We start from the raw sequence: 13971 nt of genomic DNA, 5'->3' as shown, positions 1-13971 counted from the left end.
ATATGTAAGTGTTATTTTTGTCATGCATTGTTTTTCATGTTTAAACATTGTTTCCATGTTATAACACTGAAAGCCCAGTAGCACGTGATTTCTATTTTCGGCACATGTCTTGCTTAGCTGGTTTTCTATTTTTAGCCCTAGCATATATATTCGTTTGTTTCGTTTTTCCCTTACCTTTTTGTGCAGCCAAAAAGTGTTTTCTCCAAGAAACATACTCTGTAAAAGGTCAGAAGCTCATGATGCTTCATTGTTCATTGCCTATGGCGTTTTTGTGATTCCTCACCATTTATCTCAAGATTTCTGGTGTAAACCTTGAAGGGATTTCAAGACAAGTCTCAAGGGGAGCTTGAGCAATAGCTGGAGGGAGTCCAGCAGCTGGAGGGAGTCCAGCCACGTTCAAAACCAGTGGGAGGCTGGTTGTTTGAAGACTTTCACAAAATAGGGAGTTGTTTGATGATTATAAATCAAATTAAAAGGGAGTTTTAATTTGAGTTTTTGTTGTTGTTTGTAATTGTAATAACTCTGATTATTTTAGTGAATTTGTATCACCTCTAGACAAGGTCCCATGGAGTAGGTTGTGAGAAATCATGGCCGAACCATGTAAAAATGATTGTCATTTTTATCTTTTCTTGCACTTGATTATGAGTCAAATTTGATTTTAATTTGATAAATTGATTGTGAAATTGATTGAGTAGTTGAGTAGCAGTAGTTAACTAACTTTCATTTGGTACCAGAGCTTGTGTATTGATCCTTGCTTATCTTTTGTTAGTTTATTTGCTTCTACTCTAGTTATTGTGTGAGTTGGTTCCTTAGGAGTTGTGTGAGTATGTTATTTTTGCTGCTGTGTTCTGCATTATCTTGGCTTTTTTTTTTTGTTGCTGTGTGTCTTTTGATGGATTTCAAAGAAGGCGGGTCTACTACTAGACCCCCATGCTTGATGGAACCAACTATGCTTGTTGGAAAGCTCGAATGAGAGCTTTTCTCAAAGCTATGGATGAGCGTGTTTGGAGTGCCGTGGTTGACGGCTGGACTCCACCTACCATCAAGGATGACGAGGACACTAAACAAAAGCCCGTGTCAGAATGGACTACGGCTGAGATTGAAAAGGCTAATTGGAACTCTAAAGGAGTTCATGCTATATTTAATGCAGTTTCTGTGAGTCAAATTGTAACGCCCTAAACTCCAGGGACCGTTACGGTGTGCCTTGTAAACAGTGCTAAACTCGCTAATCGAGTCATTTGGCCAAAATCGTGCAACTAAATATGATTAGCGGTTTAGGGATTAAATTTTTTGGTTATGATATAACGTTTCCCTAGAACTTTTATTATATACATTGGGATCCCAAAAAAAATATAATTTAGAGGTCCATTATAAGAAAATATTTACAACCAGCCGATCTAAGCGGCAAAACAAGGTTTAACCCTAGTTCCTCTTCAAACCTCGACCGTGGTGGTCGAGCAGCTGCATATGTACACATCGTCACCTAAGCTCTCCAACTCAAGGATGGTCTAGCTTTCTTTTGTCTTTACCTGCACCACATAGCACCCGTGAGCCGAAGCCCAGCAAGAAAACTTAATATGCTCATGAACAATTATAACATGTCATCAAATCATAAGGCACACGCCTAGCAGATATAGCCCTATTCAAGCAGGCAAATGAGTTCACGTACTGTTGAGTTTAACACATCAACCGATGACCATAATAATCATCCAGGGCTTTTATCCCTAAATAGAAGAGTGACAGTTGTACAAGTCACTAAGGTGGGTTATGTTCCCAATATAAATAAGTGATCCTTTCACTAGCTTAAACAGGATAGGTGCATGATGATTAGTCACCAACATAACCTTCCTCATGACCCTAGAGTCATAACCATGGAACACTGTTCCTTAGCCATGTGACAAGCAGTCACCTAGGCCTTAGGCCTTGGCTCTGAGTAATTAGTCTTAGACTAGACAAGCGCTTATAAGATTCATCGACCTTGGGGTCGGTCCAGCGTTAATGCCTTAGAGTCATTCAACGCTGATATCGATTAGATCTAATCTTCATTCGGCCCTGCGTTCAGGACGCTTATGCCGTTTCTGACTCTTAGGTCAGTATCCCTGACTAGTCAGTACCATATACAAGTAAACAATGCCGCCAAACATATATCATATGTCAAATATCCAAACACAGGGCATGCTTACTCAATAATTACTAGCACAATTAGGATCATGCATAAACACAGAGTCTCAAGCTTTGAACAATCTCATACTCAATATTTATAGCATGCCCTAATCACATGTTTCTCGTGCATTACATGCATCACATTTAGACATCCAACATGCATCAAGAATAACCATGCATGTCACATATACATAGGGTGCAGTTTTCTTACCTTTGGTCCAAGCACAGGTTACCAGTAAACAAGCCACAAGCACGATCCTTACTCCAAGTCTCTAGTGATAACCTAGTTACAACCATAAACGGTGATCCAATGAGTTCAAGTTCTAAAACCAATCCCGGAACCAAGACCTAGCCTCCGAGACATCAAATCCCACTAAACCGGGTATTAGGAATGATCCCGAGGCCTAAGGTTTGAGTTCCCATGACTAAAAACCCACTTTGGTCACTTTTCCTCTTTTGAGCCGCGACCCCAACCATTAGAGCCACAGCCCCACTCAAGTCAGGCCCAAAAACTCTTCTCTGACAGCAATTAGAGCCTCAGCTCTACCCAATAGAGCCGCAACTCAAATAGCCCATCAGCCCCAAACCACCAGCTTCTTCAAGCTTGAGCCGCAGCGCCCAAGAACAGAGTCGTGGCTCAACCTTGAACCCAACCAAAAAAAACCTCCATTTCTTCATCTAAAAACCTTTCAAAAACATATCCAAACATCTCCAAACTCAAAAATCAAAGTTCCCAAACATCCCCATGATCCAAAACCAACAAAACCCAAGTCTTAAATCACCCAAAAACACATCAAAACACAAAATCCAATTCAAGCTTAAAAACTTGAAAAACTTAGAACTTAAAACTTGAATTACCTCCGATTGAGTTGTTTCCCAACTAAATCCTCCGGCTAATAAGCTTCTAATCTTCCCTAGAATCGCTATGCCTCGATCCTCGCTTAAATCCGAGTCCTAGAACTCAAGTTTCCTTCGAAAATGCGATCGGGAGACGAAAGTGGAACTTAGAGTGGGAGAAAACTTCCTGATTGTTCTTTTATTCTTTTAAAAGGTTACTTCAAGCTTAAGTAGCCTCAACCAAATCCTAACGCTCGGGGTCCCGAAAACATCCCCGGGAGCAAAATAGTCAAAACCTCCAAAATTTCCCCCATGATCTTACTAACTCCCAATTTATCACCAGATATTAATTCCCATTACCCAATAACTCGGTAATGCTCTAAATACCCATTGACTCAGTCCGAGTCAAGAATAAATCCCGGTGTGACTTTCCCACTAGCTTACCTCCTAGGATCGTCTCGTGCTGGGTAACCCTGGCATAACCAAATAATAATAAAGCACCACACACACATCACATATATGCCAAATATGCCCAAATATGCCCAAAATTGCCAAAATATGAAATTCCCTCAATTACTCATAAATGAGTTCACATGCATATTTAATACATCTAAACATGCATATTATCATTTAATAACATAATAAATCAATTATGGCCCTCCCAGCCTCCTAATCAAGGTCCTAAACCTTATTAAGAAATTTGGGGTATTACACAAATGAAGGCTATAACAAATTGTGAAATAGCCAAGGATGCATGTGTTGGGGTTTTATGCCCTAATTAAAACCCAAATTCTTTGTAATATCATTTTATTATCAATAAAAGAAAAGAAATCATTTTTTGACTTGGTCAATCACTTTGCTCACATGTTTTATTTTCATGATTATTTGTTTAATATAAACTTATATTAAATCCCAAGCATATAGCTAATCTTATTTATAGTGACGTAATCATAGTGGAATATAAATATGATTATATGTTCAAAATAAGTTAGTCCCAAGATTAGTCAGTGCACATGATTTACACTAACTTGCCAATCTACGATATGATCTACTTACACATTACAGTGTTATGTTCTTTCCAGAACATTAGCAAAGTAGATAAGATCGGATGTATTTGTTACACCGGACTGGACCGATATTGACAGTTGATAAGATAAGTAAACATACCGTTATTATTTATTCTAGTCATATCATATAGTTGACCATAGGTGTAACGACCCAAATTCGCTAATAAGGCTTAAGGGCCTTGATTGGTGTGCCTGGAGGGCATAATGGGAATTATGTGTGATTTTAATGAGTAAGATGCATGATTATGATTTAAAGCATGTTATGTGACTACTTGAATATTTGAGATGCATGACTATGTGTATTAGTATGCATGTAGGCCCTGATTAAATTAGAAGGGCATAATCGTAATTTTGGCCATTATGGGCATAACTGCTTTGATATATGTGATCATTGTTGAGACCACATTATTATGTGGATATATCTGTGATCTGTGACTCGAGACGATCCTAGTGAGCAAAGTAGTGAAAAAGCCATAGCGGGGATTTATACCCGGCTTGGGGTGAGTCTAGGGGTATAAATGTGAATTTGGTGAGTATATTGGGATCTATTTTGACATCGAGGAATATTATTGGTGATTAATTAGGTATTGGAAATTAAGCAGGAAATATTAGAGACACTCGAGGAGTTAGCGGGAATTGGGTAAAATGACTAAAATGTCCCTAAGTGGATTAAAGGGGTTAGACTTAATAGGGAGGGCATTAAGGTCATTTGGCTTGCAAGGAATAGATATGATGAGGCTTTATGTTAGTGGGAATTGTAGAAAGGAGTAGAAGTCTGGAAAGAAAAGAACGAAAAGAAAGAAAAAGGAAAGGGAGAAAACAGAGAGTTCCTAAGGTCGGTTTATGCATTTTCCATCAGTTTCCTGTGAATTTTGGAGCAAAGCTCAGGAAGGAGAGCTGGGATGGGCTGAGCATCAAGGATCCTAAGCTAGGTTTGAGGAATTGACAGAGGTTTAGCAAGTACTCATCTACACTTGAGGTAAAATTCTGTAAGTTTCTCCAGCTCTGGTTTTGGTTCTTAGCTAAGATATCTAAGTTGTGTTGATGGGGAATTTTAGGAAAGTTGGAGCCAATAGTTGAGGAAGAGCAAGCCAAGGAAGTCTAGAGGCAACTTGAGGTCAAAATTCCACCAAAGGTATAAATTCTAAGCTTCTAACTTTGATGTTCAACTGGTTTATGCTGAGTTTTAGTGTCTAGAAGTGGCTATGATGAATTTTGAGTTTGGGGATGCATGTGCTTGAGTTCTTGGTATTTGGGGTGCTTGGGATGAGTGGAGTATGTTCCTAAGGTTGTTTTTGAGTTTGGGAAAGATTTGGAGGAGTTTTGGTTGAGGTTGGTTCGAGGAAATTGCAAGAAGGGAAAACTGGTGTTGGCCTGTCTGTGACTAGCGCTAGCCTTTGGGCGCTGTAGCACTAGGCCAAGCTTGCTGAGGGGATTTTGCTTCTGTTTGTAGCGTTGTAGCGCCCTCCCATGAGCGATGTAGCGCTACCCTGTCTTCTGAAGGGGATTTTAGGGTTGTTTGCAAGGGTTTTTGACCAAGGGTTTGGGGTTTGATTCCACCACCTTGTTTGGTGGAACTAGGACTTCCCGGGGGCTCGGGATTGGCCCCGAGGCTAGGTTTTGGACTTGAGGTTTGATGATGACTTTGGCCTATGATTGTGTCTAGGTGAGCGCTAGGGCTTGAGAGGGATCATGCTCAAGGAGCCAAGTGATCAAAGCTAGCAAATCGAAAGGTAAGAAAACTGCATCTGGTTATATGTTTGTGATGGGACTAAGTGCTCCCGATATTTGTATCGTCTCAATGATGGTATTATGCCATGGGACATGTGAAAGCGGCCTAAGAGTGCTGTACATAATATTTGCGCACAGGGCGCGGCTTGGCCACTGGTAGCCGAGGACAGCTTAATATTCACTGAGCTCGGTTTAAGCGGGCCGGAGTCAGTGGGATAACGGAGGGAGCAGCCTGAAAGCACTAGCCCTAGTTGTCATTTGTGATATGATATATGATACGAGTTGATATGTTTAGTATGTTGAACACTTGATTATGCTGAACGATTATATGGTTGAGAACATGTGATGCAATGTGTGATGTTGATTTGTCTATTGATTGCTTATGCTCTGTTGTTGTGTTTTCTTGCTGGGCCTTGGCTCACGGGTGCTTCGTGGTGCAGGTAAAGGCAAGGGCAAGCTGGACCAACCTTGAGGTGGGGAGCTGCGGGGTTGAATGTACATAGCCAGTTGTTCGATCGCCATGGTCGAGGAGTGGATCAGGACAGGGATTGCCTAACTGTCTGTTTTGCTTTAATATGGCTTGTTGTTGTATCTAAACCTTATGACTTTTGTAAACGGTCTTTAAACTTGATATTTCTGGGTTCCCGTGAAAACAGACAATGTATCTTAATGAAAATGTGGCTTTTGGGACCAAAACAGTTTAACCCTAGTTCCTTTATAGTTTCAATAACACGTTTTTAATTAAATGACTTGATTAGCAAGTCCAGCACTTTATAAACACACAGTGTAATGGTCTTGGTTATCCAGGGTGTTACAATAGGTAATTCAATCTCAATTCTGAGTGGTTAGTATTCTAACCGATTGTATTATTTGAGATCTTTGACTTGTTCGTTACCAGCTTACCCTACGGACTAGCCCATACTTACATCTTGGGAACTCGGTAGTATAATTGAGTGGGAGTGTTAATCATAGATATGAACATCTATAGCTTCTAATGAAGAAGTGAAACGATGGTTTCCTTTTAGTTTGGTTCAAGATGTTAAATGATAGAGATCTCATTTCAGTAATTAAATTAGTTTACTGAAATATCATTTACAAGGAACTACGTGTTTTAAGGATAAAATACAATGAGGGGTAAAACGGTATTTTAGTCCTATCTCATTGTAGACCGTCTATAGAGGATTGAGTGACAATTATGGTTGTAACAATGGATAATTAATAGCGTATCTATATTTGTTATAGAGCGTTCTATGAATTCAAGAGTGCAATTCCGAGTCTATAGTGGAGTCACGAGAAATTAATAAGTTGGTAAATTTATTTGTTAGATTTATGATAACTTATTGGAGCTTGATTTCATAGGCCCATGGTCCCCATTTTACCTTGGATAAAATCATCTAGATAGTCTCAATTAATTGATTTAATCATCAATTAGAATTATCAAAGTTGACCAGGTCAATTTTGGATAGTTTCACAGAGTTGTGTAATTTTGAGAAGAAAAGAGAAATTATGACAGATTTATTAATTAAGATAAATTGGTATCTAAATTAATAAATAAGTTTAAATCAATGTTCAAATTATAAATAATTAATTTGAAAAGGATTTAAATAATTATTTAATTAATTAAATCAATAGAAAATAATGCAGGCCTTAATTTTAAGTCCAATGGGCTTATAATCAAATGAGAAATTTCACAGGCCTATAGCCCATGATAATTTCGACCTAGGGCTTCAAAATGGCTATTATTTTATTGATTTTTTAATTAAATGAAATGGCCTAATTGAGTCTATAAAATGAGTGCTTAGAGAGAAGTCAAAACATAAGTCACAAGTCAGATTTTCTGATAGTTTTAGATTCTCTCTAAACACAAGTTTTTTTTCTAAGCCTTTTTGTTATTTTCTATTATTCTCTCTATGTCTATCTCATGTGTTGAGAATTGTCCACACTAGTCTAGGTGGTTCTAAGGATACATTGGAAGATTGTGAAGAAAATAGAAGATCGGTTCAGTTTCTTGATAATACTCTGGGACAGAGAGGATACAAGAGTTAGAGAATCTGAAGGAAGGACTGTTTCATTCCGCTGCGTATACTGTAAGTATTCTATTCTTTGTTTCTCTTTGAATTCAATTTTAGAAACATATTTTAGGCTATGTCGTATTAATTTGTTTAATATTAGATATACATGAAAATAAATAAAGATCCTGTATAAGTTTTCCCAATAGCATGGGATAAGCTGCAAACTAAAAATGTCAAAAAATCTAGATTGAGATCTCTCACTACTGAATTTCAAAATTTAACTATGAGAGATGATGAGTCTATCACTGAATTTCATGCTAGATTATGTGATATTACTAATGAATCTTTTGCTCTAGGTGAAACTTATTCAGACTCCAAGCTTGTAATAAAGGTGCTCGGAGCTCTCCCTAGAAAGTTCAAGTCAAAAGTTACTTCCATTGAGGAATGCCATGATGTTGATACCCTTGATTTGGATGAGCTGGTTGGATCACTGCAGAACTATGAACTCACTATGAAAAGGTGGTCCAAAGAAAAGAAAGAAAAAAGGGTTTCTAGTGGAGTTGCTTTATCTCACAAACTTGCCGAAAATCTTTTGTGGGAGATTCTCTTGAGAATTTAGATGAGGAGAAGGTTGCTCTGCTCACAAAAAATTATGTTAAGTTTTTGAGGAACAATATGAAAAAAGGCAGCAATGATTTCAAAGGAGAAAACTCAAGAAAACCACCTAATTTTCCTCGAAAGACTATTCATATGGGAGAAAAGAGAAATCCAAAGGGTATTCAATGTCATGAGTGTGAAGGCTTCGGGCATATACAGGCTGAGTGTGCAAACACTTTGAAGAAAAAGGGGAGAGCTCTGGCAGCAACCTGGAGTGACAGTGAAGAGGATCAAAAAGCTACAGAAGAGGATAGTTCAGATTTGGAAGAAAACTTTATTGCTTTCACTGTTAAGACATTAGAAATACCATGTTCAGACACTGACTCAGATGGAGTGTGTAGCGATGAGGATGACTTGGACCAGCAAACTGCCTATGAACAAATGAACAATCAATGGGTTAGCGTGATAAAGAAAGCTAAAATTCTGGAGATTAAAGTGGGATAACTCGAAGAAGAAAGGAGAAACTTGTTAGGAAAAATTGATTTTCTTACTTTGGACATTGAAGAGAAGAGGGTTGCTCTAGAAGAAATGCAAGAAAAGCTGGACTATGCTAATAAAACCATTGAGACATACACTATTGGTCAAGATTTATTTGACAACATGATGGGAATTGGTCAGTTTGCTAGAGAGAAACATGGAGTTGGTTTCAATCAACCATTGGCTATAAAAAAAAAAAAGATCTCCCAAGTGTTGGTTTTTATTGATCAAATCAGAGATTATACGCAGCAGAACAACAATCAAATTGTCAGTTTAATCCCAAAAGTTTTCTAGATCTACTTCTTCACATGCATATATGTAATGCCCCAAACTCCAGGGACCGTTACGGTATGCCTTGTAAACAGTGCTAAACTCGCAAATCGAGTCCTTTGGCCAAAATCGTGTAACTAAGTATGATTAGCGGTTTAGGGAATAAACATTTTGGTTAGGGTGTAACGTTTCACTAAAACGTTTAATATATACATTGGGATCCCGAAAATATAATTTCAGAGTTTATTACAGAAAATATTTATAACAAGCCGTTCTAAGCGGCAAAACAGGGTTCAATCCTAGTTCCACTTTAAACCTCGGCCGTGGCGGACGAGCAGCTGCATATGTACACGTCATCACCTAAGCTCTCCAACTCAAGGATGGTCTAGCTTCCTCTTGCCTTTACCTGCACCACGTAGCACCCGTGAGCCGAAGCCCAGCAAGAAAACACAATATAACATGATATAATATCAACTAGAGCCATAGTAACCATTTAGAACCAATGGTCCATCCAAATAGGTGACAATAGCCAAAAGTCACAATAATGAGCATCGCTCCCTCTAGCCACGTGACGATAGGGTCACCATGGCTCAACTGATAAGTGTTCCTTCATAAGCTTGGTTAGGATAGGTGCATGGTGATTAGTCACCAACATAACCCTCCTCACGACTCTAGAGTCGAAACTATGGACAACGTCCCTTAGCCATGTGACAAACAGTCACCGGGGTCATATACCTTGGCTATAGTCATCTGATCGTAGACCAAGCAAGCGCTTATAGTTCTCATTGACCTTCCGGTCGGTCTAGCATTAATACCCCATATGAGTCATTCAATGCCGACCTCGATTAGATCCAATCTTTAATCGGCCCGGCGTTCACAACGCACTGCCACTTCTGACCCTTGGGTCGGTAAAACGCGACCAGTGCTCAGCCAATGGTGAACTTAACTGATAAGTCACAGCTTCACAGACGGATTTGACACCATTGTCGATTCTGACTAATAAGTCAGCGCCATACACAGGTAAGCCATGCCACCAAACATATATCACATGTCCAATGTCCATAAACAAGGTATTTAGCATGCTTACTAACAGATACCAGTACAATTAGGACTATGCATTAACACAGAGGCTCAAGCTCTGAACGATATCACATCCAGTATACAAAGCATGTCCTATTCACATGTTTCTTATGCATCATATGCAATATATTCAACCATCCAACATGCACCAATAACAGCCATGCATGTCACGTTTAATAGTCAACCAACATGCATCAAGAATAGCCATGCATGTCACACATAATAATCAACCGACATGCATCAATGATAACCACGCATGTCATACTCGGTAATCAACCAACATGCATCATAATAGCCATGCATGTCACGTTTACACAGGGTGCAGTTTTCTTACCTCAAAGTCGAGCTAGAACGATTAAAAGAACGACCCTTGAGAACGATCAACTTTTAGTCCTTTAGTGGTCACCTAGTCATAACCAAATATAAGGTATCATCAATAAAAATGATCAAGATAAGTTCCCAAATCAATATCTAGCCTCCGGGACATCAATCCCCACTTAACTGGGTACTAGGTACAACCCCGAGGCCTATGGCTTGAATCCCCAAGCTTAAAAACATGTTTTTGGTCAAAATGGCCTTAAGGGCCGCGACCCTCCCCCACTGCGCCGCGGCGCGCCCTCAAACAGAAAGGCTCCCCCCTGCCAGACGCCAAGGGCCGCGGCGCTCAGTCCAGACCAGGCAAAAACCAGCACGCGAACTTAGAATTTGCCCCTGCGTTTTCCCTTAGAACCAGCCCCTCAAATTAGCCCAAAACCTCTTCCAAACACTCATTCAAACCTCTAGACATCACCCATAACCTCCTTTCATCAAAACCCAATCTTATCACCCATCAAAACCCCTTTAAATCCAAACTTCTAACAAGAATCAAAAGCTGAAAACCAAAGCTTGAAAACAGAGCACCACCTGAAGTAATTGACAACTCACCTTGGAACCTGTTTGGAGTCCCCTTTAATGGTTGTAATAAGTCCCCTAGCTGCCACCTTTGATTTCCTAGCTCAAAACCCCAAGATGGCCTCAAGAACACCAAAGAGAAGATGGTGAGGGATGGTGTACGGGTTGAAGAGGAGGAGAACTCTGTTTTGCCCTGTTCTTTCTACAGCCCTCCTAAGTCATATATATCCTTAGGGTCAAAAGACCATAATGCCCCTAAGCCAAATAAACCCCCCCCCCCTAAAAGCTTCCGAGGGTAAAACCGTCCTTTCCCGTTTATCTCGTTAATTATAATTAACGCTCTCTAATTCCCGCTATTCTCAATATTCCCAAATACCAATAAATCATATCCCATTACCCTTTAATTCCCGGTAATGCTCTAATCATTAAATTCACCCCGAGACTCTCCCCGAGCCCCGAACTTAAACCCGTTATGACTAGACCGAACACTAATATCTCATTATCGTCTTATGTCGATTAGCTCGAACCAATCCACCTTATAATGTGGCTATATTAATTAATCACAATCATGCACCCAAAATATACAATTACGCCCACAGTGGCCAAATTACCAAATTACCCTTATAATAATAAATTCTCCCATATGCATGCATTCACCATCATATAATAATATAATTCACGTAAATATGCATATAATCATTAAGTACTATAATAGATCAATTATGGCCCTCCCGGCCTCCTAATCAAGGTCCTAAACCTTATTAGGAAATTTGGGACATTACAATATATATATTGAATCAAATACAAGAATAGAAAAATTACCTCAGGTCCTTCCTTGCTACTATCTTTTTGTATGGCTAAATCCTTGAGATCTTACACCAAGATCTTCCAAAATGTTCTCAGCACACAAAGAACGAGTGTGGGCTCGCTATACAAACAATAGGCAAAAAACTATTTATCAGATGTTCTCAACACATGAGATCTGATCAAGTTTGGACCTAGGTTTTGTGAAGAATAGTGACTTTTGTTTGTTGTGTCACTGTTCTCTTTCTCTGAGAGAGATTTCTAGATATTTTTCTATCCCTGAAAAGTTACGTTCTGTAAAACTGATATCCTATATTTAATATCTCCAATATATTCAAATGGGTTTATACCTTTTTGGACCCTGTGTTTTTTCCCATTACCTGTTTGGACCCTGTGTTTTGACAAATTACTTTTTGGACCCTATGTTTTGTAAAATAGTTAAAATAGAACCCTAAACCAGATTTTGGTCAATGTTTTTTCAACTAAAATCACAAATAATTTACCAAACTAACAATTCAGAACAAAAATAAAATCATTATGCTTAAAAACTGTGTTGTTATATTCAATTTTTTCTTCATCAAAATTGAGTTTAGGGTTCTATTTTAATCATTTTACAAAACATAGGGTCCAAAAAGTAATTTGTCAAAACACAGGGTCTAAACAGGTAATGAGAAAAAACACAGAGTCCAAAAAAGTATAAACCCTATTAAAATATTTGTTATTTTAAACAATTTAAAATAACTGATCAATTATCATAATTTTGTTTAAATAATAATATTTTAATCATATTAAAATATCTAATTATTTATTTAATATTTAAATAACTAAAATTGTGGAACCAAGAAACTGATCACAGTCTCTTATGCGTGTAGCACAGTGATTGTGCACTGTGCTACACGTGTACCACATGCCAGTGATAACATGTGATTTTTCCCAATTTTTATTATTATTTAAATACCAAAAATCCTAAAAAATAAATTAATTCAAAATTAATTATATTTTTGTTAAATCAAATAATTAATTAATTACACATAATTAAACAATAATTATGTTTGATACATAGAAAAATATTTTACTTATCACATAAGTCCTTTTTGCCCATTTTTGTATTTACCTTTGTCAGTGATTGTTTGAGCCATTTCGGGGACCATGGACCTATAACATTAAGCTCCAATAAATAAACTAAATAATTAAACTCTTTAATTATAATAGTTAATTTATTAATTATGATATTACTCCACTATAAATTCAGAATTGCACTCTTTATGTTATAGATATACTTTTACAGAAATCTTTTCTTAAGCCATCCATTGATATAACCATCTTACAATAGTTCAACCCTCTAGTTCATAAATTAGAATGGAAGAATTACCATTTTACCTTTCTAATTTACTTCTTATTCCTTAAGTACCATTAATTCACTAGTGAATAATTAATCTATAATCTAATTATAGATTTGAGCTCAAAATCATTCAGTTCCAGAATTAACCCTTAAGGGAACTAATATACGATCCGTTAGGAAAGATTAGATTCCGTATTGTTGATACATGTTCCCAGCCATCCATGATATTAAATCTCCAAAACAAAAGTCATTAGCCTCATTCTTTGAAGAGACCTTAACGAATGAATCAAAAGATTTAATAAACATGAACATGAGTTCATGAACACTCAGGATTTAGGTTGATCTATAAATGATCATCAGTTATGATATGAATTACAAGTCTTTATTGTTAAATGGTTTTTGGATAAAGACTTTAATTCATATCAGTCCATGTCATATATAATCATATTATATAAAGCACCTTTACCGAGATGTCTTTCCACATCAATAATTCGAATCTAGATTATTTGTATCATTACGATACTCAGTAAACCGTACTTACAACTCAAATTAAAGAATTCCATAACTTTAATTTGTTGTTGTTGACTATTTTTATTCATTCATGTGATCTTAATTCTCTCGTACTAATACAAGATCACAT

The sequence above is a fragment of the Humulus lupulus genome, chromosome 3 (genome assembly GCF_963169125.1).
Source record: "Humulus lupulus chromosome 3, drHumLupu1.1, whole genome shotgun sequence".
Taxonomy (NCBI): domain Eukaryota; kingdom Viridiplantae; phylum Streptophyta; class Magnoliopsida; order Rosales; family Cannabaceae; genus Humulus; species Humulus lupulus.
This window is presented reverse-complemented; position numbering follows the sequence as displayed.